This window comes from Callospermophilus lateralis, chromosome X (genome assembly GCF_048772815.1).
Source record: "Callospermophilus lateralis isolate mCalLat2 chromosome X, mCalLat2.hap1, whole genome shotgun sequence".
Lineage (NCBI taxonomy): Eukaryota > Metazoa > Chordata > Mammalia > Rodentia > Sciuridae > Callospermophilus > Callospermophilus lateralis.
In genome coordinates, this window is record NC_135325.1 from 33,115,104 (window position 1) to 33,139,790 (window position 24,687).

The 24,687-nt window shown below is 40.5% G+C and overlaps 1 protein-coding gene and 1 pseudogene across 1 annotated transcript in view; both read left to right on the forward strand.

Moving 5' to 3' along the window:
* LOC143639426 (uncharacterized) overlaps nt 1–24,687 on the forward strand; it is an 831,269-nt gene that overhangs the window by 735,770 nt on the left and 70,812 nt on the right.
* Nucleotides 18,333–19,058, forward strand: LOC143392844 (dnaJ homolog subfamily B member 6 pseudogene; annotated as a pseudogene).

Here is a 24,687-nt window from a genome sequence, read left to right on the forward strand (position 1 = left end):
GCATGCATGAGGCACTGGGTTCGATCCTCAGCACCATATAAAATAAAATAAAGATATTGTGTCCACCTATAACTAAAAAAGAAAATATCAAAAAAACTGATCTTGTTCCTATCTACTTTTAAGAGTCACCTGAGATTTCTCAGAGATCACTAAACATTGTGTAACTTACTTTTTTTAAGAGAGAGAGAGAGAGAGAGAGAGAGAGAGAATTTTTTAATATTTATTTTTTAGTTCTTGGAGGACACAACATCTTTGTTGTATGTGGTGCTGAGGATCGAACCCGGGCCGCACGCATGCCAGGCAAGCACGCTACAGCTTGAGCCACATCCCCAGCCCATGTGTAACTTACTGACAACAGGTTACCTTTATCCAGTTATAAACATAACTGAATTTGTTATTTCTATATGAATCTGAAGAAGACTATTACTACCGATAATTTTAGTTTGAAGAACACGAACTTGATAAAGTGCTCTCCCCTAAGCTTTACATTTAACTAAGTTTAACTTTTAAAGTAAAATTTAGAATCTATAGTGTACGGTAACAATAATCAATGCAAAAATCAATGGATAGGGCTGGGATTGTGGCTTAGCAGTAGAGCACTTGCTTAGCATGTGCAGGGACCTGGGTTTGATCCTCAGCACCACATAAAAATAAATGAATGATATAAAGGTATTGTGTCCAACTACAACTAAAAAATAAATATTTTTAAAAAGTCAACGGATAGCCTTAAATATCTTATACATTTAGGAAACAGTGTTAATAATCAGAAATTGACTTAGTCAAAGCAAACAGATATAAGACAGGTCTTCAAATGACAGTGTGGCCCTTCTATGTCAGATACAATATATAAAAGAGATCACTTATTAGTTATCTTGCTAGTAAATTTTCCATAACACTTAGACAAGGCTTAGACTGATAGTTCTCAGATGCATATATATACCTAGTCACATATATTTAGGGTGTCAACTATATTTTTATAACCTAAGTAACAGATGTTTGTTTAACCAGTTACAAAGTAATCATTTAAGACTTTAACAGAGGTACAAACCCTAATTCCTTTAAGACTTAGTTTCCTCAAGTAATAAAACCTAACAAATACAAGAAAATTATCTTGATAAGAGCAGACTGATGTTTCAGACTTTACTTTCTATCAATACATTAAAGTTCAAATAACTTTGACTGTACTACTTATGGCCAATTTAATCATAAACACAAACTTTCTGAGATTACCTTCCACAAACCTGTGACTAAGACATTCACAACTTTACATCCTTAGTTTTGTCCTCTTTCATCTTGGACTTTACCTAAAGAATATTTCTTTGCCAGACAAAATATTTTCTCATTCAGAAACATTTCTTTTACCTTCTAATTTTCCATGCTAAAATATATTTTCATACCTATAACTTCCTTTTATCTTTTCTAGTTTTGGACCCTTTATTAAACTCATATTCTGAAACAGTCCTTATGTTATCTGTGCATTTAATTTACATAAAAAATTTCATCCCAGGAGAGGGTTGGAAAATCTAGCATATACAATAAAATTGTCTTAATCTTTTCTCTCCCTTGTGGCATTCAAGGGGTTGGAAGACAGGTTATTTTTGAGCCTGACCTATCTCTCTTATCATTATCAAAATGCCATCCACTTTAAGTGATTTCTCCACTGTCATTTCTACCCAGAGGCTCCTTTTTGGCCTTTTTCTTATACTAGGCATATTGATATGCAATGGAGGAGGCCCTTTCCATCCATTTCTTTTCCTTTTTTTACATTTATTTTGCTTATTTAATTTTTATGTGGTGCTGGGGATCGAATCCAGGGCCTCACATGTGCTAGGCAAGCATTCTGCCACTGAGCTACCACCCCAGCCCCTCCATCCTTTTCCTTAGGCTTCCTTGAAGATCCTTTTTCAGAGGCTGCCTACAAAACACAGGTTGGCCTTAGTTTCTGTCTGTTTCTTTTCTGGGTCCATTTATTTATTCTGCCAGTCTCCCCAGGCATTCAGTTTGATGGGATACTGTTATAGAAAGAATTGCTCTGCCCAGTGATGAATATCCCCTGGCCAAATGGGGTGTCCTATCAGATTTTAAAAGGAGAGACTATTCCTGTCCCCAGATCATAAACTAACTGTACTTAAACCTACTGCCACATCTTTTGTGACCATCAACCTCCACCCCCCAGGGGCAAAAGTGACTGGAAGGCAGGGCAGAGGCCACATTCTCTTTGACCGATTTTCTACAGCCCAGGCAGCTTTTTTGGGATCTTTTTCCAGTTTAGGGCTAGTATTCTTGACCACAGTGAGAAGATCTGTAGCTGCCTGGAGCCAGATGAGTAATAGTGCTGAGAGTGCCAGCACTGGGTTTAAAAGATTTAAATCTTTTTAACCCTTTCTTCTGGTGTCCTGCTATCCTTGCACATCAGAGGCAGTGCCTTTTGGCACCTTCAAATTAGTTTCTGATAGTTCAGACCCCTTATCATGCAACTGCATAAATGCCTGTACATATAGAATCTCTTTCATACTTTACCCCTGACAGACCAACTTTAATGTCAAAATTGTTTAATAATTCAGAAGAAAACATTCAAAGGCTAGATTGTGCTTCAGTAAACCCTCTTTCTCTTAGGTTTATTCCTATAAGTGGCCCATGCAGCCAAGATCTGGTGAGATCTACACATCATGGCCCAGGTCTTAAAGGGCCAGTAACAGACAAAAAAGACTATAAGGTCCTTGCTTAGCATCTGGATGGCCATCTTAAGTCACAGTCACCATTTTAGGATTTAAAAAGATGAAGACATTTAGCACTCATAGAGGATTTGGTTGCATAATGATGAACAATGGCCAACTTGCCCCATGTACACATATTATCAGATAGAGGTATATACCCCCCCCCTTTTTTTGGAAATAGGAATTGAACAACTGAGGAGCACTAGAGCACTGAGCCACTCCCCAGCCCTATTTTGTATTTTACTTAGAGACAGGGTCTCACTGAGTTGATAACTGCATCACTTTTGCTGAGGCTGGCTTTGAACTCAAGATCTCCTGTCTCAGCCTCCTGAGCCGCTGGGATTACAGGTGTGGGCCACTGTGCCCAGCTGGAGATATATACTCTTCTATATATTTCTAGACATAATAGGCATAATTCTTCAAGGGAATGTGCCTGGAGTTGGAGTAAAAATAAAAATGTAAAGGAAAAATGCACAGAAAAAAGTAAAGTCTAAAAAGCAAAAAGGAGCTGGGTATGGAGGCACAAGACTGTAATCCTAGTGACTGAGGAGGCTGAGGCAAAGAGGATTTCAAGGCTAGCCTCAGCAACTTAGTGAGGCCTTAAGCAACTTAGCTAGACTTTGTTTCAAATATTTAAAAAAGGACTGGGGATGTAGCTCAGTATTAAAGCACCTCTGGATTCAATCCTCACTACCCCCTCCTCCCAAAAAAGAAGAGGCCCAATTCTCAGAAGAATGTTTTATTTGCTTGTTTACCTTATTATTTATTTTTATTTTTTTGGTGCTGGGGATGGAACCGAGGGCCTCACACATACTAGGAGAAGTGCTGTATCACTAAGCTACACCTGAGAAACTGATGTGACTCCATTTTTGAAAAACCAGTCTGTACCTCAGAGCAGGACCTATCCAAAGGGGGAGGGTGACCCTTGTCCTTGGAAAACCTGTTCCTAAGCACATTGCTACCTGCTGAGTCTTTGTCCATACCAGATATCCTAGACTCAGCAAATGCAAGTTCCTGAAAAGACCAAAAGAATGCCTGAGGCCTAATTTCGACGATAGCAACAACCAATCAGAGTGAGACAGGGAAGATACCTGAAATACCAAGCAGCCCTCCCAGTAGTTTTGGTGATTGATAGAATGATTAGGCAACCTTGCAGTTTAGCAAATACACTCTTGCAACCTCTCACAGCCTAACCCAATCATTTCAAACGTATCCACCACTTGAACAAACCAATCATTCTTACCCAACTTGTTCCCGCCAGCGCCAGAGTATGTGCTAATCAATGTTAAGAGTTGTTGTTTGATTTTCCCGCGGTGTGAAATGATTTTCTGTGTGATGTTGTGACACATAGACTATCCTCCAGGCCAGGACTCACTCCTCGGGACCGCTGCGGTTGTGAGTCCAGACTCTTGTGTGATTGCATCTGATTCGGCTCCTGGAGGTCTATTGGGATCCCACGAATCTGGAATTACATACCCCCAAGTCCCTAATATTTTTGTTTGTTTGTTTTTTTGGGGGGGGGTACCAGGGATTGAACTCAGGAGCACTCTTTCACGGAGCCACAACCCCAGCCCTATTTTGTATTTTATTTAGAGACAGGGTCTCACTCACAGATGCTTAGTACCTTGCCAATTGCTGAGGCTGTCTTTGAACTCTGGATCCTCCTGCCTCAGCCTCCTGAGCCTAGCAGCTGGGATTACAGGCGTGTGCCACCACTCCTGGCTTGTTGTTTTGTTTTGATTATGAAATCTTAAATGCATGCATAAAAAATATAATGAACCAGCATGTAACCATAGCAAGTCTCAAAATTTTTCATAAAAACGATTTTAAGCCTCCACATCAACTCTTGAGGCTGATGCAGGAGGATTGCAAGTTTACAGCCAGCCTCAGCAATTTAGCCACACCCAGACCCTGTCTTAAAATAAAAAGGATGTACTGGAGATGTAGTTCAATGGTAAAGGGAGGGGGGTGCAGCTTGTGGCTCAGTGGTAGAGCGCTTGCATAGCATGTGTGAAACACTGGGTTTGATTCTCAGCACTGCATATAAATGAATTAATTAAATAAAGGTCCATCAACAACTAATAGAAACATTTTTTAAAATATGGTAAAGCACTCCTGGGTTCAATTCCCACTACCCAAAAAGAAAAAAAATCTTACCCATATCATATATACATATATATGTATATAATTTCATATTACATATACATATATAATTTTTATGTCCATTATAACTTTATATTTAGGATTTTTATGTCTATGGGTTGAACTATGTGAGCAGGAAGAGAATCAAAACTTCACACTGTGAGACATAATTCCAACAACCACACCGCTGTTCCACCTTACCATAATGGGGCCAAGTGCCCCCTACACTTGACCTCACCCTCTGGGGGAGGCCCAGTTGCCCACAGATGATTTGCCCACGGGTCCTCAAAGGAGCCAAAAGCCCATATTGGCCATGCTGGCTGTGGAAAACCTAAGACTTGACGAGCTGTTAAGGAGCAGCTCATCTGTGGCAAGTAGGCAAGGAGTGAAAGAAAGGATCAGATAAAAATAGAAGGGGGCTTTGTTACCAGATGCTGGCTTGTGTCCGGAATGGAGACTTTAGTTAGTAATGGGTTCAGGGGATAATAAACCAATTTATGGCAATCTGTGGGATCAGTAAAGGACAGTCTGTGGTTTTAGGAATTGGGTACCTGGCAGGTCACCTTGACAAAGTTTTATTATTTCCTGGCTACTTTTGCCATATTATAAAGTACTCCCTGTTGAAACATGACTGTCTTCCTTTATAAAGTCTAGCATAAGCCTGAGTGTGGTGGTGCACACCTGTAATCCCAGCAGCTCGGGAAGCTGAGGCAGGAGGATCATGAGTTCAAAACCAGCCTCAGCTGTTGAGAGCCACAGCCGAAGGGGCTCCAGCAAACTTTCAGACTGCCAGCTGATGATTGGCTCACAGTGGCCCCAGCAACACCTAGCTGATTGGCTCCTCTGTGGAGATGCTCATTGGGCTGTTTCCCTGCCCTTTCAGACCACGGAGCTGCTCATTGGGGGACTTTTTTGGCTCCACCCATGCAACCCAGCCAATCGGCCTCAAGAGCAGGAGGATTGTGGGAGGAAGAGGCTGGGTTGGGGTGTGTGGCCTGTGGGAAGCTGGTGGTGGCAGTTGGGCTCTGAGGGTTTTTTCCTGAGGAGCTGTTTTGTTTGGCGTGTGTGGTTCTAAAAATAAAGTTAGTTTCTTTTGACAAGTGGCTCCTGAATTGTGCCCAGCCAGACTGCGGCACTCTGCAACTTTGCAAGACCCTAATCAACTCAGCAAGACCCTGTCTCTAAATAAAAAATAAAAAGGGCTGGGGATGTGGCTCAGTGATTAAATGCCCTGGAGTTCAATCCCTGGTGCAAAAAAAAAAAAAAAAAAAAAAGCATTGCAAGGCTCCCTTTCCCCAAGTTTATAAAAGTATCACTAAATTTCTTTGTGGTTTGACATTAACTATTTTACATTTTTGCATCTGTACAGCCACTGGAGTTTATTCAGCATATCCATATGTGTAGGGGCACCTATATTTTCAAAAATGTTATATATTTTTCATTTCTAAAATTTGCTCCTCTAGTTTCTGTCTCTAATTTCTTAACTATCATTGGCTAGTTCTTTTAGGAAATGTCATATTCTGACAGGAATCAATCTCATTCTTTCTCTCACTTTAGTAGATGGCTCCTATGGGTTTCAGGTACACATACATTTTAACATGCTAAAGAAATATCCAGAGCTAGGTGCTATGGTGCAAGCTTGTTATCCCAGTTACTGTACAGCTTAAGATGGTCATCTATACTAACAATGGTTAGTTATGGGTAGGATATAAGGTATCCCTCCCAAACTTTCTGTGTTGATGCAGAAACGGTGGGAAGTGAAATGATTGAATTGTGAGAACTGTACCCAAATAAGTCCATCCTAGTTTGAAAGGACTGGGTGATGACTGTATGTCTACAGTGGGGTGTAGCTGGACAAAGTGGATCACTAGGGGTGTGCCCTGGAAGAATGCATCTGCCCAGTGCCACCCCCCCACACTTCCTGGTCACCATGTGGTAGGCTGCTTTCCTTTGCCCTATCTTTTAGCCATGATGTCCTGCCTCACCTTGGGCCCAGAACAAGGGACTCTTAGGTCCTTGATAAGTTGCTGAGGTTATGGACTAAGACCTTTGAAACCATGAACATCAAATAAACTTTCCCTCCTCTGAGTTGTTCTTGTCAGGTATTTTGGTCACAATGACACAAAGCTGACTGAAACACTATTTGAATTACAGGTTTCTACCATAGTAGCAACTAGAGAAACCTAACTCTCGTGATACCTATGGCCTGCAATTCAAAAATAGCTTCTTGATTTTATTTGCATTCCTTTTTTCCCACTTCCTTAAACCTCCCCATTAAGAACCCCTTACTGGGGCTGGGGCTGGGGCTCAGGGGTAGAGCGCTCGCCTCGCATGTTGGAGGCCCTGGGTTCGATCTTCAGCACCACATAAAAAAATAAATAAATGAAATAAAGGTATTGTGTCCAACTACAACTAAAAAATTTTTAAAAATGGCTAAAAAAGAAAAAGAACCCCTCACTGACTCTAAGGAGCAAGATGGACTTTTTTTTTTTAATTTTAATTTTATTTTTTAGTTTTCGGTGGATACAACATCTTTTTTTTTTTTTTTTTTAATGTGGTGCTGAGGATCGAACCCAGCGCCGCGAGCGTGCTACCGCTTGAGCCACATCCCCAACCCCATTATTTTTTTAATTTGTTCTTTTTAGTTATACATGACAGTAGAGTGTATTTTGCCATAGTATTCATAAGGGAATATAACTGCCCATTTTTGTGGTTGTACATCATGTGGGAATTACACTGGTTGTGTATTCATATATGAACATAGGGAAGTTATATCTGATTCATTCTACTGTCTTTCCCATTCCCATCCTCTCCCTTCCCTCATTCCCCTTTGTCTAATCCAAAGTACTTCTATTCTCCCCACTGCCTTGTTGTTTGTTAGCATCTGCATATCAGAGAGAACATTTGGCCTTTGGTGTTTGGGGATTGGTTCATCTCACTTAGCATGATAGTCTCCATCCCCATCCACTTACAGGCAAATACCATAATTTCATTCTTTTTTATGGCTGAGTAATATTCCATTTTGTATATATACTAAATTTTCTGTTTTTTAAATATTTTTTTTACTGCTGATGGACCTTTATTTTATTCATTTATTTATATGCAGTGCTGAGAATGGAACCCAGTGCCTCACACATGTGAGGCAAGCACTCTACCACCGAGCCACAACCCCAGCCTTATATGACATTTTCTTTATCCATTCATCCATTGAAGGACACCTAGGTTGGTATCATAGCTTAGCTATCATGAAGGTGGGCTTCTTTTTTTAATATTTATTTTTTTTTTTAGTGTAGCACAATGCCTTTATTTGTATGTGGTGCTGAGAATTGAACACGGGTCCCGCCCATGCTAGGCAAACGCTCTACCACTGAGCCACAATCCCAGCCCGTGAAGGTGGACTTCTAATGCTTGTCCTCCCTCTTCTGGATCAGCCAGGTTTTCAAACAAAGTTATTTTTATTGCTTCAATACCTTGTTTCGTGACTTAATTGGCTTGTGGTGCAACAAGCAGACAGACTTGGGTTCAGTAACATTTGGACAATAAATGGTCTGCAGGTAATATTTGGAATTTAAATTATCTCATGAAGGAACAGAAATAAAAATAGCTGAACTGAAACAGGCAGGTGGCACACACCCGTAATCCCAGCAACTCAAAAGGCTGAGGGAGGAAGATAGCAAGTTCAAGGCCATCCTCAGCAATTTAACAAAATAAAAAAATGAGGGCTAGGGCTGGGGATGTAGCTCAGTGTTAGAGAATCCCAAAGCTCAATCCAGAGAGAGAGAAAAAATGATTAGAACTGGCCAAATAATTTATCAGCTATTAGAATGAATGAATGAGTTTACTCAGAAAAGTGTCATGAAAAGCCTTTTTTATTTTTTTTAATATTTATTTATTTTAGTTTTCGGCAGACACAACATCTTTGTTTGTATGTGGTGCTGAGGATCGAACCCGGGCCGCACGCATGCCAGGCGAGCGGGCTACCGCTTGAGCCACATCCCCAGCCCGAAAAGCCTTTTTAAAAGATAGTGTTCTAGAGAGGCATTTTTTTTCTCTTTGGATTAATAGATTAGATAGTAACAAATCAGAAAAACAAATTTGCCATCTACTTGGAGAGAGATGACACTTTCCATCATTAACAGAACATAGAATGCAATGAACATAGAATGCAATGATCTTGCCCGAATGCAAGATCATTCAGGGATTTCAGAGAAATTTGTTTTCTTAAGTTTCAATGCTGACAACAGAGATGGCAGCTCACTTAATAGACTCCTGAGCTGGGCGTGATGGTACAGGCCTATAATTCCAGGCGCTTAGGAGGCTGAGGCGAGAGGATTGCAAGTTTGAGGCCAGCATGAGAATCTTAGCAAGGCCCTCAGCAACTTAGCAAGACCATGTCTCATAATAAAAAATAAAAAGTACTGGGGATGTGGTAGTTAAGCACCCCAGGTTCAATCCCCAGTATCCAGAAAAGAAAAGAAACACTCCTGAATGTCATCAGATGAAAAGTTGGGATGGATGATGATGAATTTTGGTTTGGAATATTATTAGATCTTAATAGTAGAATAAAATACCAAATGCATTTAAACTATAAGCATTTTAGAAAGTAGGCCTAAGCCAGGCACTGTGGCACTTGCCTGTAATCCCAGCAGCTTGGGAGGCTGAGGCAGGAGGATTACAAGTTCAAAGTTAGACTCAGTAATTTGGCGAGACCCTGTCTCTAAATAAAATATAAAAAGGGGCTGAGGATGTGGCTCAGTGGTTAAGCATCCCTGGGTTCAGTCCCTAGTACCAAAAAAAAAAAAAAAAAAAAAAAGTGGGGAGCTGGGGTTGTAGCTCAGTGGTAGAGCGCTTGTCAGCATGTGTGAGGCAGGGGGTTTGATTCTTAGCACTGCATATAAATAAATGAATAAAATAAAAGTCCATCAATATCTGAAAAAAAAATCCAGGCATGGTGGCACACTTCTATAATCCCAGTGGCTTGGGAGGCTGAAACAGGAGGATTGCAAGTTCAAAGCCAGCCTCAGCAACTGCAAGGCACTAAGCAACTCAGTGAGACCCTGCCTCTAAATAAAATACAAAATAAGGCTGGTATTGTTGTGGCTCAGTGGTTAAGCAGCCCTGAGTTCACTCCCAGGTATCCCCACCCCCCCAAAAAAATTGTTTTGTTTTGTTTTAATCTTCTGCAAGATTTTTTCTAATCAGTTTCCTTGTGCTTTTGTCCTGAAGACTGGAACTGACTCGGGACAAGTGGAGGACCTCTGATCACAGGATAAAAAGAATTTCAGCATGCTCCAGAGACACAGGCAGATTTATTCACGAAAGCAGGTATACATATTCAAGGGAAAATGCAGTCTATCTCAAGGGAGAGACTTTCTTCAGATAAAGTAAGAAATACACATTCAAGCTGGGCGCTATGGTGCCGCAGTCTGGCTGGGCACAATTCAGGAGCCACTTGTCAAAAGAAATGAACTTTATTTTTAGAACACTCACACCACACCACACAGCTCCTCAGGAAAAACCCTCAGAGCCCAACTGCCACCACTGGCTTCCCACAAGCCTCTCAACCTCCCCCACTCCTCCTGCTCTTGAGGCCGATTGGCTGGGTCGTGTGGGCGGAGCCAAAAAAGTTCCCCAATGAGCAGCTCCATGGTCTGAAAGGGCGGGGAAACAGCCCAATGAAACAGCCCAATGAGCATCACCGCAGAGGAGCCAATCAGCTGGCAGCTGGAAGTTTGCTGGGGCCCCTTTGGCTGTGGCTCTCAACACTATGACCCATGCTTATACTGTGTAATCCTATCAAGAGGCTTAGCTCATTGGTAAAGTGCCCCTAGGTTCAATCCCTAGAACTACAAAAAGAAAGAGAGAGAGAGAGAGAGAGAGAGAGAGAGAGAGAGAGAATTGATTCAAGGGAAAATGCCAGCCATCTCCAGAGGGAGAGACAACCCCTTGGCCAGCAGTGTTAATATATAGAGGACAATAGCTAGGGCCTGAACTAGAGTCAGGATGGAGTTACACAATTTCACATTTTCTAGTGCTTAAGTATTGCCTTTATACCAGGTTGCTTTTTGCAGGCAAAGGGCATAGTCCAAGAACATTGGCTAAGAACATGGGCTTAGAACATGGGTGAGATTGTTCAGGGGGTTTTTGTTTTGCATTTCAAAGATTCATGTGTGCCAGATTACTCCTTTAATTTTAGAAATTCTAAGACAGGAGGATCTCAAATTTGAGACCAGGCTGGGCAACATAGCAAGAACCTGTTCCAAAATAAAATATAAAGGACTGAGGGTATACCTCAGTGGTAGCGGCCTCTGGGTTCAGTCCCCAGTCACAGAAAATAAAAGGGTTTATGAATGTTTCTACATCCTAATATGCATGGGCACTTCTCTTTTGAGACTACATATATGTTTCTTTTTCTGTATCCCCAAATTCCTATCTCAGGTTTAGAAAATAAATCTGACCAGGTGCAATGGTGCAGGCCTGAATCCCAGCTACTAAGGAGGCTGAGGTAGGAATATCACAAATTCCAGGCTAGCCAAGGCAACTTAGTGAGATTCTGTCTCAAAATAAATAAATTAAAAAGATATGGGGATGTAGCTCAGAGATAAAGCACCCTGGGTTCAATCCTCAGTACCACACACAAAGAAAGGAAGGAAGGAAGGAGGAAAGAAAAAAGAAAGAAAGAAAAAGAGAAAGTTTATGAAGGATAAATCTGTTTCATTTCTGGTGTGTGTGTGTGTGTGTGTGTGTGTGTGTGTGTGTATACAATTTGGATTGTTGAATAAAACAATTTGAACTTAAAAATAAGGATGTAGTCAGGTTCAGTGTAATTCCAACTACTTGGAAGGCTGAGGCAGGAGGATCACAAGTTCAAGGCCAGCCTCAACAACTTAGTGAGACCCTATCTAAGAATAAAAAATAGAAATGACTGGGGATGTAGTTCAGTGATAAAGTACCCCTGGGATCAATCTCTAGTACTACAAAAAAAGGACAAAAATTCAAACAAAATATTATACCGTACCTCAACAATTAGCAATAATTACTAATATCATCAATTATCCATTTAGTGTTCAGTTATCTCCCAATATATCATAATTTTATTTTTGTATTTATTTTATCCAAGTTGAAATTCAAACAAGGCTTAGGTTGTATTTGGTTAAGTTTATTCTAAAAGTGGGTGATATTTAATTTTTTATTGGTGCATTATAGTTTAACATGATAACAGGATTCATTTTGATATATCTATACATACACAACTCACAACCCCAGGTCTCCTTTTTTCTAGTCTACTATCCTCTCTTTTATTTTCGGGAGGTCCTCTTTCTTTTCTTTTTTCTCTCTAGCTTTCATATATGAGAGAAAACATACAACCCTTGACCTTCTGAGTTTGGTTTATGCTTAACTATGCTCAAGTTTCATCCATTTTCCTGAAGTTGACATAATTTTGTTCTCTTTTATGGCTGAATAAAACTCCATTGTGTATATATACCACACTTTCCTCATCCATTCATCCATTAACAGACACCTAGGCTGGTTCCTCGGTGGCTATTGTGTTTGGTTATTGTGAATTGTGCTGCTATAAAGACAGGTATGCATGATAGGAAGGGCAGCAGAATAGAATAGACAATATGATTGATGTATGTACATTCCATGTATGTATTATATATCAAAATGCATTCTACTGTCATGTATGACTAAAAAAAATAAATAAAAAATAAAAAGACAGGTATGCATGTATCACTATAGTATGATGACTTTAATTCTTTTGGATAAATACCAAGGAGTGGAATAGCTAGATCATATAGTGGTTCCATTCCCAGTCTTTTTTTTTTTTTTTTTTTTTTTTGAGAGAGAGAGAGAGAGAGAGAGAGAGAGAGAGAGAGAGAGAATTTTTTAATATTTATTTTTTAGTTTTTGGTGGACACAACATCTTTATTTTATTTTTATGTGGTGCTGAGGATCAAACCCACTGCCCTGCGCATGCCAGGCGAGCATGCTACCACTTGAGCCACATCCCCAGCCCCCATTCCCAGTCTTTTGAGGAACTCCATCCTGAAATCCATAGTGGTTGTATTAATTTACAATCCCACCCACAGATTATAAATTGTTCCTATTCCCCCAGCATCCTCACCAGCACTTATTATTTGTATTCTCTCTCTCCATCTCCCCTCTTTCTCCCCGAAACCCCAGTGGCACTCTACCACTGAACTATAACCCCAGCCCTTTTTATTTTGAGATAGGGTCTCACCAAGTTACCAAGGCTGGCATTGAAGTTGCAGTTCTCTGCCTCAGCTCTTGAGTAGCTGGGATTACAGATGAGTGCCACCACTCCCAGTCTATTATTTGTATTCTTGACCATTGCCATTCTAACTGGGGTGAGATGAAATCTCTATAGTTTTGATTTTCATTTTCTTGATCTCTAAAAGTGTTGAACATATTTTCATATATTTATTGGTCATTTTAATTTCTTCTTTAGAAAAAAATGTCGATTTACTTCATTTGCCCATTTATTGATTGGGTTATTTTTTCCTTTGGTGTTAAGTTTTTTGAGTTATTTATTTATTCTGGATATTAATCCTCTGTCAGAAGAGTAGCTGGCGAAGATTTTCTCCCATTCTGTAGGCTCTCTCTTCACATTTGGTGTGGAGGGGTACTGGGAATTTAACCCAGGGTGCTTTACCTCTGAGCTATATCCTCATCTCCTCTTTTTTTTTTTTTTTAATTTTGAGATTGATAAATTTCTTAGGTCCTCACAAAGTTGTTGAGGCTGACCTTGAACTTGTGATCCTTCTGCTTCAACCTCCAGAGTTGCCAGGATTACGAATGTGCACTACAGTGTCTGGCTCTCTTCAAATTCTTAATTGTTTTCTTTCCTGTACAGAAGCTTTAAATTTGATTCCATTCCATTTGTTAATTCTTTTTTAAAAATTTTTTGAGCTTTAGGGGTCTTATTGAAGAAGCTGTTACCTGCACCTAAATAATGGAGTATTTAAACTATGTTTTCTTCTAACAGTTGTAAAGTCTCTGGTCTGAATCCTAGGTCTTTAACCCACGTTGACTTGACTTTTGTGCAGTGAGAGAGATAGGGATTTAGTTTCATTCTTCTACATATGGATATCCAAATCTTCACAGTACCATTTGTTTAAAAGTCTGTCATTTCTTCAACATATGTGTTTTGTACCTTTGTCAATGATCAACTGACTGTACTTGTGTGGGTTTGTGTCTGCTTCTTTTGATCTATTCTATGGGTTTCATGTCTATTTCATGTCAGTACCATGCAGTTTTTGTTATTATAGCTCTGTAGTATACTTGGTTTTGTTTATTTGTTTTTTACTGGGGATTGAACTCAGGGGTACTTGACCACTGAACCACATCCTCAGCTGTATTTTGTGTTTTATTTAGAGAGAAGGTTTCACTGGGTTGCTTAGCACCTTGCTTTTGCTGAGACTGGCTTTGAACTTGCAATCCTCCTGCCTCAGCCTGGTGTATAATTTGTTTTTTTAATATATATATATTTTAGTTGTAGATGGACACAATACTGTTATTCACTTATTTTATTTTTATGTGGTGCTGAGGATCAAACCCAGTGCCTCACACATGCTAGGCAAGCGCTCTACCACTGAGCCACAACCCTAGGCCCTCTGTAGTATAATTCAAAGTCAGGAATTGTGATGCCTCCAGGATTGCTCTTATTGCTCAAAATTGCTTTGGCTCTTCTTGGTCTTTTATTCTTCCACATGAATTTTAGGACTGTTTTTTCTAGTTCTGTGAAAAAAGTCATTGGTGCCTTAATGAGGATTGCATTGAATCTGTAGATTGCTTTTGGTAGTGTGGACATTTTGACAAAACTGATTCTGCCTCTCCAAGACAATTTAATTTTTGACCCCATTCCTATTTTATTTTGATAAACTTTAAAATAAATACCACATCATCTTTATCTTAACTTGCCATTGGCTGACATATGTAAATGCTAGTGGAGATTGATGTGGAGACCCTAGTCCAATAATAGGGCCCAGCACTCTTCAGAGGTCTCCCACTGCCTTTGTGCCAGAGACACATTTTAAATGTTTTTTTTTAGTTGTAAATGGACACAATACCTTATTTTGTTTATTTATTTTTTATGTGGTGCTAAGGTTTGAACCCAGAGCCTCACACATGCGAGGCAAGCACTCTACCACTGAGCCACAACCCCAGCCCCCAGAGACACATTTTATAGATGCATTGTTTGCCTAAAATATGCAAAAGTTTAAAAACTATTATACCAGGTGTGGTGGCACATGCTTGTAATCCCAGTGGCTTGGGAGGCTGAGGCAGGAGGATCGAGAGTTCAAAGCCAGCCTCAGCAATGGTGAGGTGCTAAGCAACTCAGTGAAACCTGTCTCTAAATAAAATATAAAATAGGACTGGGTATGTGACAGCTCAGTGGTCGAGTACCCCTGAGTTTAATCCCTGGTACCCCCCCAAAAAAAATTTTTAAAAGGCATTATTAACAAGAATGAGCAGAAGATTGAAAGATATGGGTCATCTTTCTACAAGTACTAACCATATGGCAACAAAAACAATAGTATACCTATAATCAGGTCATAGTGTTATCAGAGATGGGATCTTCTGACTCAGTAATGAAAAACAACTGAACAACATTTTGGGAGCCCACACAGCCAGGGCTTTAATTGGGGTTTCAGCCAAAGGACACCATTGGGACTTAAGCTGAAGGAACACAGCACTGATCTAAGGACCAGACTGCTCTCCAAATAAAGGGAGAAATGAGCTTTTTATTGACTTGCTGGAGTGACTACAGTCAGGTCATTTTCCACTGATTAGGGCTACAGTTCCAAAAGATGTTTCTTATGTGAGACACACACCACTGAGTGGTCACGGTCAGCTTGTCCAGGAACTGCTGTGTTCCTCTTGCAGCTGATGCCATCATTCTGTACAAGCCTCCTGGCCTTGTGGCTTAATCTGGGCTTTATGATAAGGTGAAGGACTGCTATAGCTGCTGAAAAAGCACTAGGGTGGGGAAGAAGAAACACACACCAAGTCCAATGACCACTCAATCTGTCCACATGCAGCGCTGACTGCATTCTGGCCCAAAGGCAAGGCAGCAAAGGGGACAGACATAATATGAGGACAGAGATGCCAAGCCTTTTCATCCCATTCCAACCACGCACCATATATCTGCAGGCCCAAGTGAACAGCCAGTATTTTCAGCAAAAATAGCTTTCACATCCCTGAAAAGTAACCTAGGCAACCATTATCATCATAACCCATATGTCAGAGGTGTTATCTACAGCAAAGCTAGAGAATAATGTATTACCCAGCTGTGTGACCTCCAAACCTAGTGATTTTTAAGTTGACTAAGAACAAGTGTAGCTGGAGGGCCTATTTAAATGTTTCCCTGGTAACAATTTCATGTTATGCAAACATTTCTGCTTTTGTGGTTTTAACAGGGTCTCATGACAGGCCTTGTTGAAAAGAGCACCAAGGTAGAGAAGCAACATGCCATGCTACAAAAGGTTATTATTTATTGTGCCTAGGGGTTTATTTCATTGTCCCACTTTTTCATCTCACCATGATGGCCCCTTACCATCTCATTGGCTCCATAAATAAAATATTCTGAGCTCATGCTTTGCATTTTGATAATACATGAAGATAAAAACTCCATATAATAAAACATTTGCATTTATATTTAGAAGAGATGAGATGTTGAGTAACAATAATTTCTATATTTTAAGTATTCCTTGTATTAGTAGAAATACATTTATTATGACCTTGAAATTCAAAGTTACTGCCAGGTGTGGTGATGCATGCCCATAATCTCAGCAACTCAGAACTGAGATAGAAAGATTACAAATTGGAGGTCAGCCTAGGCAACTTTGTGAGACCCTGTCTTCAAAATAAATTATGAAAAGGGCTGGCGATGTAGCTCAGTGGTAGAGTGTTCCTGGTTCCATCCCCAATACGACAAAAATAAGGGAGTTCTGAGAAAGAGGAGGAGAAAGATCTATTGTATTTTGTTTTGTTCTGTTTTTAAATGATTGGTTTCTTTCTTGGTTTCCTATATATATTAGCTTATGGCCAGCAAAGGTTTTAGATATGAAAATCTTTCAACTGCTCTATCAGTTGAAAAATATGTAGGCCATCATATTTGTTTGTTTATTTATTTGTTTATTTTCTTTTTGTTTGTGGTACTGGGGATTGAACCTAGAGCCTTGCACATGCTCGGCAAGTGCTCTATCACTGAGCTACACTCCTCAATCCTATAGGTCATTTTAATTCAGCACAAACAAATTTCCTGACAAGATGTCATGCTATAAGATACAAAATTATGCATTAAGCTAAACTGATAACAAAAGCACATCAAAATAGTCTCCTAAATAAAAGAGTTTGTTTCTTTCCTATGTAATAGTGCAGAGGTAAGGGGCCTATGTGATGACAGCAATAGGTCTCTTTAAAGGGTGAACAGCCAGGTGCAGTGGCACACACCTGTAATCCCAGCGGCTTGGGAGGCTGAGACAGGAGAATTGCGAGTTCAAAGCCAGCCTCAGCAATGGAGAGGTGCTAAGCAACTCACTGAGACCCTGTCTCTAAATATAATATAAAATAGGGCTGGATATGTGACTCAGTGGCCAAGTGCCCCTGGGTTCAATCCCTGTACCAAAAAAATGAACATTTTGTATAATTAAAAAGAACCCCCCCCCCATAAAAAGTCAGCATCTTTAAAGTGAACATACTAGCTGAGCATGGTGATGCACACCTGTAACCCTGGCTATTCAGGAGGCTGAGGGAGGAGGATGGCAAATTTGGGACCAGCCTGGGCAACTGAGCAAGACCATGTCTCAAAATAAAAAATAGGGGCTGAGATTGTGGCTCAGTGATAGAATACCTGCCTGGCACACATGAGGCACTGGATTGGGTCCTCAGCACCACATAAATAAATAAAATAAAGTTATAAAAAATAAAAAAAGACTGGGGGATGTAGACCAGTGGTAGAACACTTTCCCAACATGTGTGAGGACCTAGATTCAATTCTCAGCATGACCCGCCCCACCAAAAAACAAAGAAAAAAAGATAAGCACATTGTTTTAGCCTAAGAGTGACTGAAGAGGTATAACCAAATGGAAATAATGAACCTATACCAAATCTTATTTTTTTTTTTTTTAAATGTGATAATTGATTGTGGTGTTGCACAACTGTAATTCCAGTTACTCAGAAGGCTGAGGCAGGAGGATCACAAATTGGAGGCCAGCCTCAGCAAATTAGCAAGACCCTGTCTCAAAATCAAAAAGGGCTGGGATATAGCTCAGTGGTAGAACACCCCTGGGTTCAATTGCTAGTGCCAAAAATAGAAATAAAAAGTTCTAAAATATGTGTATAACAATTGGAGACCAGCGCAGCCGTGCCACACCATGAGTACTTGTCCTCCCACCCCATCCCGTCCGCCGTGTCCTCGGACTTGTTCCAACAATCTGTTAAAACTTGGTGAATTACTATGAAGTTCTAGGGGTGCAGAGACATGCCTCACCTGAGGATATCAAAAAGGCATATCGGAAACTTGCACTAAAGTGGCATCCAGATAAAAATCCTGAGAATAAAGAAGGAGAGAAAATTCAAACAAGTAGCTGAGGCATATGAGGTGTTATCAGATGCTAAAAAAAAAAATGGGACATCTATGACAAGTATGGCAAAGAAGGCTTAAATGGTGGAAGTGGAGGTGGAAGTCATTTTGACAGTCCATTTGAGTTTGGCTTCACATTCCAGAACCCAGATGATGTCTTCAGGGAATTTTTTGGTGGAAGGGACCCATTTTCCTTCAACTTCTTTGAAGACCCATTTGAAGACTTTTTTGGGAACCGAAGAGGTCCCTGAGGAAGCAGAAACCGAAGTGCAGGCTCGTTTTTCTCCCTTTTCAGTGGATTTCCATCATTTGGAGGTAGATTTTCTGCATTTGATACAGGATTTACTTCATTTGGGTCACTAGGTCACGGTGGCCTTACTTCATTCTCTTCTACATCATTTGGTGGCAGCGGGATGGGTAACTTCAAATCTATATCAACTTCTACCAAAATAGTAAATGGGAGGAAAATCACTACAAAAAGAATTGTCGAGAAGGGTCAAGAAAGAGTAGAAGTTGAAGAAGATGGCCAGTTAAAGTCCTTAACAATAAATGGTAAGGAGCAGCTGCTACGCTTGGATAACAAGTAATTCAATGCACGCATTTAACAGAAATGTTAAACTATAACAAGCATCATTTGAGGATTAACAAGAACATTTTTTGTGAAGATTTCAGACGAACTTGACTTTCAGTATAATTGTACCTAATCTAAAGTATTTATAAACAGCTCATCGGAGCCCGTATTTGTCATAGACTTTTGAGTTTATTGTTGGGACCACACAATAGGACTATTTTTTTTGTCTTTAAAATTGTTGTAATCTCTGTATGCACTTTGCTTTTTTATTAAATGTAATCTAAGGTGAGCCTTGACTTTTGAGTAGTGCTAGGACAACACCAGCATGGATCTGCTTCCCATTGTGTTTGACATGTGAGCCAAGTAGTGTCAGCCTTCTGTGAGCTAACATTGCCAGGATGAGGCTCCTGTAGAAGTAATTTGTTTTTTTTTTTCAGTATTTAGTAATGAAAGATATTAATGCATTAATGGTAATATATTTCTGGTTTAATATAAATTTAAGGATGTTTTCTAGTTGTGCATGAATGCTGGCAACTTAGTAAAGTTTTGACAATTGTTTAAATATGTAATGGTAAGCTTAGGGTTAAAAATCTGGTAAACTGGGTCTTTGTCATTGCTTAAAAACAAAGAAAATAAATGTGAATGTGTTTGGTGCATTTAAAAAGCAATTGGAGAAAATTAAATATGAGCCAGACATTAAGTGATATTAGAGAATTCTTGTTAATTTTTAGGTGTGTAAAAATACCATGAAGATATAGGAGATTATATATTTTTAGGAGAAATGTGTTGAGGAATTTAGAAATGAAGGGATTTGGTGTCTTCAACTTTCTTTCAAAGGGGGAAAAAACCTCCCAGTGACTGAAAATTAATGATGTGAATATGAATTATATCTAGGTACAGTACTCTGTACCTTGCACTGTTCAAAGTTCAAATTGCTCATGTTCCTTGAATTATTAATTAGATTAATTAGTACAATCTTGCAGGGAAAGTACAGAGAATATATGTACCCACAACTAAAATTTAAGCCATGTAAACATTTCCCCATATTTGTACAGAGACAATTTTATGTAATAATTAAGGTTGTGTGTGTGTGTGTGTGTGTGTGTGTGTTGCTGAGGCTTGAACTCAGGGCCTTGTACAAGCAAGGCAAGCACTCTACCAACTGAGGTATAACCCCAGACCCATAATTAAGATTCTTGAGTTAGCCAGGCACTGAGAAAGTCCAGAGAGGTGAACTCCAACTGTAGATGACAGGGTCATTTATGTAGCTTATGGTAGATATTGAGGCACAGAGATTTATTTAAGAAAGCAAGATGTACACATTCAAAGGAGAATATGGGCAATCTTGAGTGAGAGATGCCTTTAGGGTTCTTTGGCTCTTCTTTTAAAGAAAATTTGGTGAAGGGTGGGGATGGGAAGGTAGGTGGGGATGTTCAGTCGGAGCCCCGCGTCCCCAGCTGGCGTCGTTTGCAGAAATGGCTGTTGGATGTGGGTGATTTTTGCCACCTGTTTAACAATGGCTGCATATGTGCTAAGCAATCCGAACCAGTACAGAAAAAGGTAGATGGAACATGTTGACCAGCAGTTAAGGTCCAGAAAGTTTTTGGAAAAAACTGTGGCTTATTTAAATGAGCAAAAGTGTTTAGTTAGGTCCATTGAGAGCATTCAGTTTCATAACCATATGCTTATGGTCAGTATTTTGCAATTTTTAAATATGTGCACTATATAGGTGTATAGTCAAAAGTATTGTTCTGATTAGGTGTTAAATTGAAACATTCTTGGTTAAAAAAAAAAAAAAAAACTTATCTCACTGCAAGTTTCCCTGGGCACTGATTAGTGTTGAACACAACACTCCAGTTCTTCAGTGCCTTGAAAGGCCCTGCATACCCTTTACAAACTCAAACCATCCCATGGCTTCTGTGTAGTCCTCAGGATAGGGCTCTCAAGGCACATTGCATCCATATTCCATGACAGTACGTAAAGCAAGAACCTAGAAGCAAGCATGCTAATGTAATTCAGGTAGATTAATTTGTTTAGACACTTGGGTTAAAACACGAATGGTATTTTGTTTTAGTCCAGTTCTGTTTTATCCAAGTCCACTCCATCTCATTTGCAGGTTGGACTGCCCAGGGAGGTCTTTGTGCTACAGGTACAGGGAGTTCTGGGAAGATCCAGCAGTCATTCTGGTTGACTTCCATCACCCAGTCCAGAAGTAGGTTACCTGTTGCTAACCTATGGAGAATATGACAGATGTTTAATAGGCACTAATAATGGCGAATCAGCTCCATGAGGCAGTATGCAGGCTGTTATGCAGTCTCGTGTTTGTAAAGTAGCCTGCACAGTAGGCCTGCCTGGGCAGGTGTACCAAACCAATCTGTCTGTTGGCACTTCAGGGGTATAGAAAGAATAAGACACCTGTGGAATATATAGCCATCATAACCAAGGTGTTCATAGCAAGTGGAATACAAAGTGTTCCTTTGGTCATGATCCCCCGTGGTAACATGATCTGTACTTATAAGGGCCAGGTTCCCAACACAGTAGGCTTTACTTGTAAATTTAGCCATTCTCCCTCCTGTCAAGGTGTCAGTGGGACAAACCACTGGGGGTTTACTAGTCCATGGCCAACTAATGCCCCTTGTCTCCAATGAGAAGTCTATTTTTTTTTTTGGTACCAGGGGTTGAATTCAGGGGCACTTAATCACTGAGCCACATCCCCAGCCCTATTTTATTGTTCACATAGAGACAGGATCTCACTGAGTTGCGTAGAGCCTTGCTTTTGCTGAGGCTGACTTTGAACTCATGATCCTCCTGCCCCAGCCTACCAAGCAGCTCGGATTACAGGCGTGGCCACCATGCCTGGCTTTCAATGTGAAATCTTAAGGAGCTGGCAGCAGTTTGTGTCCCAGGCCAGTTTAAGAAAATGCTCAGTGGAAGTGTCCTTTATCTGTAACCCTAAGGCTGCCAGCCATGGGTCTGATAACATAGAATAGAAGCAGCTGGGCTGGGGATGTGGCTCAAGCGGTAGCGCACTCGCCTGGCATGCGTGCGGCCCGGGTTCAATCCTCAGCACCACATACAAACAGAGATGTTGTGTCCGCCGATAACTAAAAAATAAATATTAAAATTCTCTCTCTCTCTCTCTCTCTAAAAAAAAAAAAAAAAAAAAAAAAGACTTGCCTTCTGATTGGCTCTTGCTGGATAAGGTTTTCATCAAGTCTGTAACTCTGTCCAGCCAAGTCAATGTGTCCTACTGATAATGGGAGAGAAAAAAAGTATTCTATCTGCCATCACTGATGAGGGACGTCAGTCACCTTGCCTGATATGCCTCTTGGTGGCATCCATCATTGTGAGTAGCAGCGAGGGTGGGCAAGACAGTCCTGGCATGGAGCAGCAACATCAGGCCTCCCTGTGGGAAGTCCCAGTGTGTCACAGCTGCCCACATTGTCTTCTGACCTGCGTGCTTCATTCTCCGATGCAACCAAGTGGTGGGTTCTTCTGCTGGGGCTCCCTCCAGCCTTCTGATCTGTGCTGGTTGTGCAGCCTTGACTGGCACATCTCTGCTGATGGGCCCCATAACAAGAAGGGCAGCACACGTGGCACACAGTTGTCTTTCCAACAGCTGTAATGTTCTTCTGCCCCCTTCCATATTTGTGATCAAAATTCAATGGGAGGGCTGGGGTTGTGGCTCAGTGGCAGAGCACTTGCCTAGTATGTGTGAGGCACTGGCTTTGATTCTTAGCACTACATATAGATAAATTAGATAAAGGTCCATTGACAACTAAAAAAAAAAAATTCAATGGGAGTCTTAATCCACTGTCATAAGCACCATCCAATCATCCAGAATGACATGGACAGTAAACTCAATAGTTTTCGATGTCTAGTGTCACAATGTCCTGTGCCTGTTTTACTGTTCATTTGCCCTCAGTATGGGGGTCAGTCCAGTCCCACACTGTCTCCTACACAAATAATACAGGAGTCATAATAACTGAGCCAGGTGAGGGATAAAAGACTTCCAATAACCCAGTAGCCCCACAAATGCTTGCATTTGCTTTAATGTGTTGGGAAGTGGAAATGCCTGGACTTTATCTGTTATAGCCCAAAGTCTAACCATTGTCTTATCTGACCAAACAACACCAAAGAATTTCACTGATAAGCCAGGGCACTGCACTTTGTTAGGGTTTCTATAGCCCATCCTCCAAGTTGAAAGTGAGTCAGAAGAAGGAGTGCCTTGGTAAGCACTTTTGAGAAAGAGTTGAATGTAATCATTATGTAAGCGTTTTTTACCAATGGAAGATGAGTTCCTTGGCCACTCTCAGTTACCTGTGGTGTGCCATACAAATTTGTTACCATACTATGACAAGGTGAGGTGATGGAGGTGTTTTTTTTTTTTTTTTCAGTACCAGGGATTGAACCCAGGGGCACTTAACCACTGAGCCACATTCCCAACCCTTTTTAATATTTTATTTGGAGACAGGGTCTTGCTGAGTCTTGCTAATTTGCTGAGGCTGGCTTTGAACTCTGGATCCCCCTGCCTCAGCCTCCTGAGCCCCTGGGATACACAGCTCCTCTTAATTAAGGACATCAGTATAGCCATATGAAAATAGGTATAGAAATTCCCCAAAATTTTTCACAAAGAACTACCACATGATCCAGTAATCCCACGGCTTTGTATATATATTCAAAGGAAGTAAAATCAGTTTACCAAGGAGCATCTGCTCTCCCATGTTCCTTGCAGCACTATTCACAATAGCCAAGAAATGGAAACAGCCTAAGTATCCATCTGTGACTGAATTGATAAAGATAAAGAGAATGTGGTATGTATACACACACACACACACACACACACACACACACACACACACACACAGTAATACAATTCCACCACAGAAAAAGAAAAGAAATCCTGTCATCTGTGACAATAGAACTGGAGATCCTTATGTTAAGTGAGATAAGCCAGGTATAGAAAGACAAATACTGTACGATCTCACCCATGTAGATTCTAAAAGAGTTGATCCTTGGGCTGGGGTTCTGGCTCAGTGGCAGAGCACTTGCCTCGCAAGCATGAGGCCCTGGGTTCGATCCTCAGCACCACATAAAAAAAAATAAATGAAAGTGAAGATATTAAAAAAAAAAGAGTTGATCCTCATAGAAGTTTCAAGTAGAATGGTTACCAGAAGTGGAGGAGAGTGGCTGTGGAGAGGCGTGGGGAGCCATATTAAGAAGCAAGAAGTTGGGCTGGGGATGTGACTCAAGCGGTAGCGTGCTCGCCTGGCATGCATGTGGCCGGGTTCGATCCTCAGCGCCACATACAAACAAAGATGTTGTATTGGCCAAAAACTAAAAATAAATAAATAAATATTAAAAAAAAGAAGCAAGAAGTTGGGGATGCAGTTTAATGGTAAAGTATCCCTGGGCTCAATCCCCAGTACCAAGAGGGCAAAAAAAGCTAAAAGAAACTATGTTGAATTCTTTTTCACCACACAAAAACACACACGTATGGCTTATGTTTGAGGAAATAGATGTTTGACTTGATTTCAACATTATACAATGCCGGGTTTCTATTCTCACCACTAAAAGGCTCAGGGGTCACTCCAGTTAAACTGGGCTAACTGGGCTGCGCAAAATAACCACACAAGAGACACAAA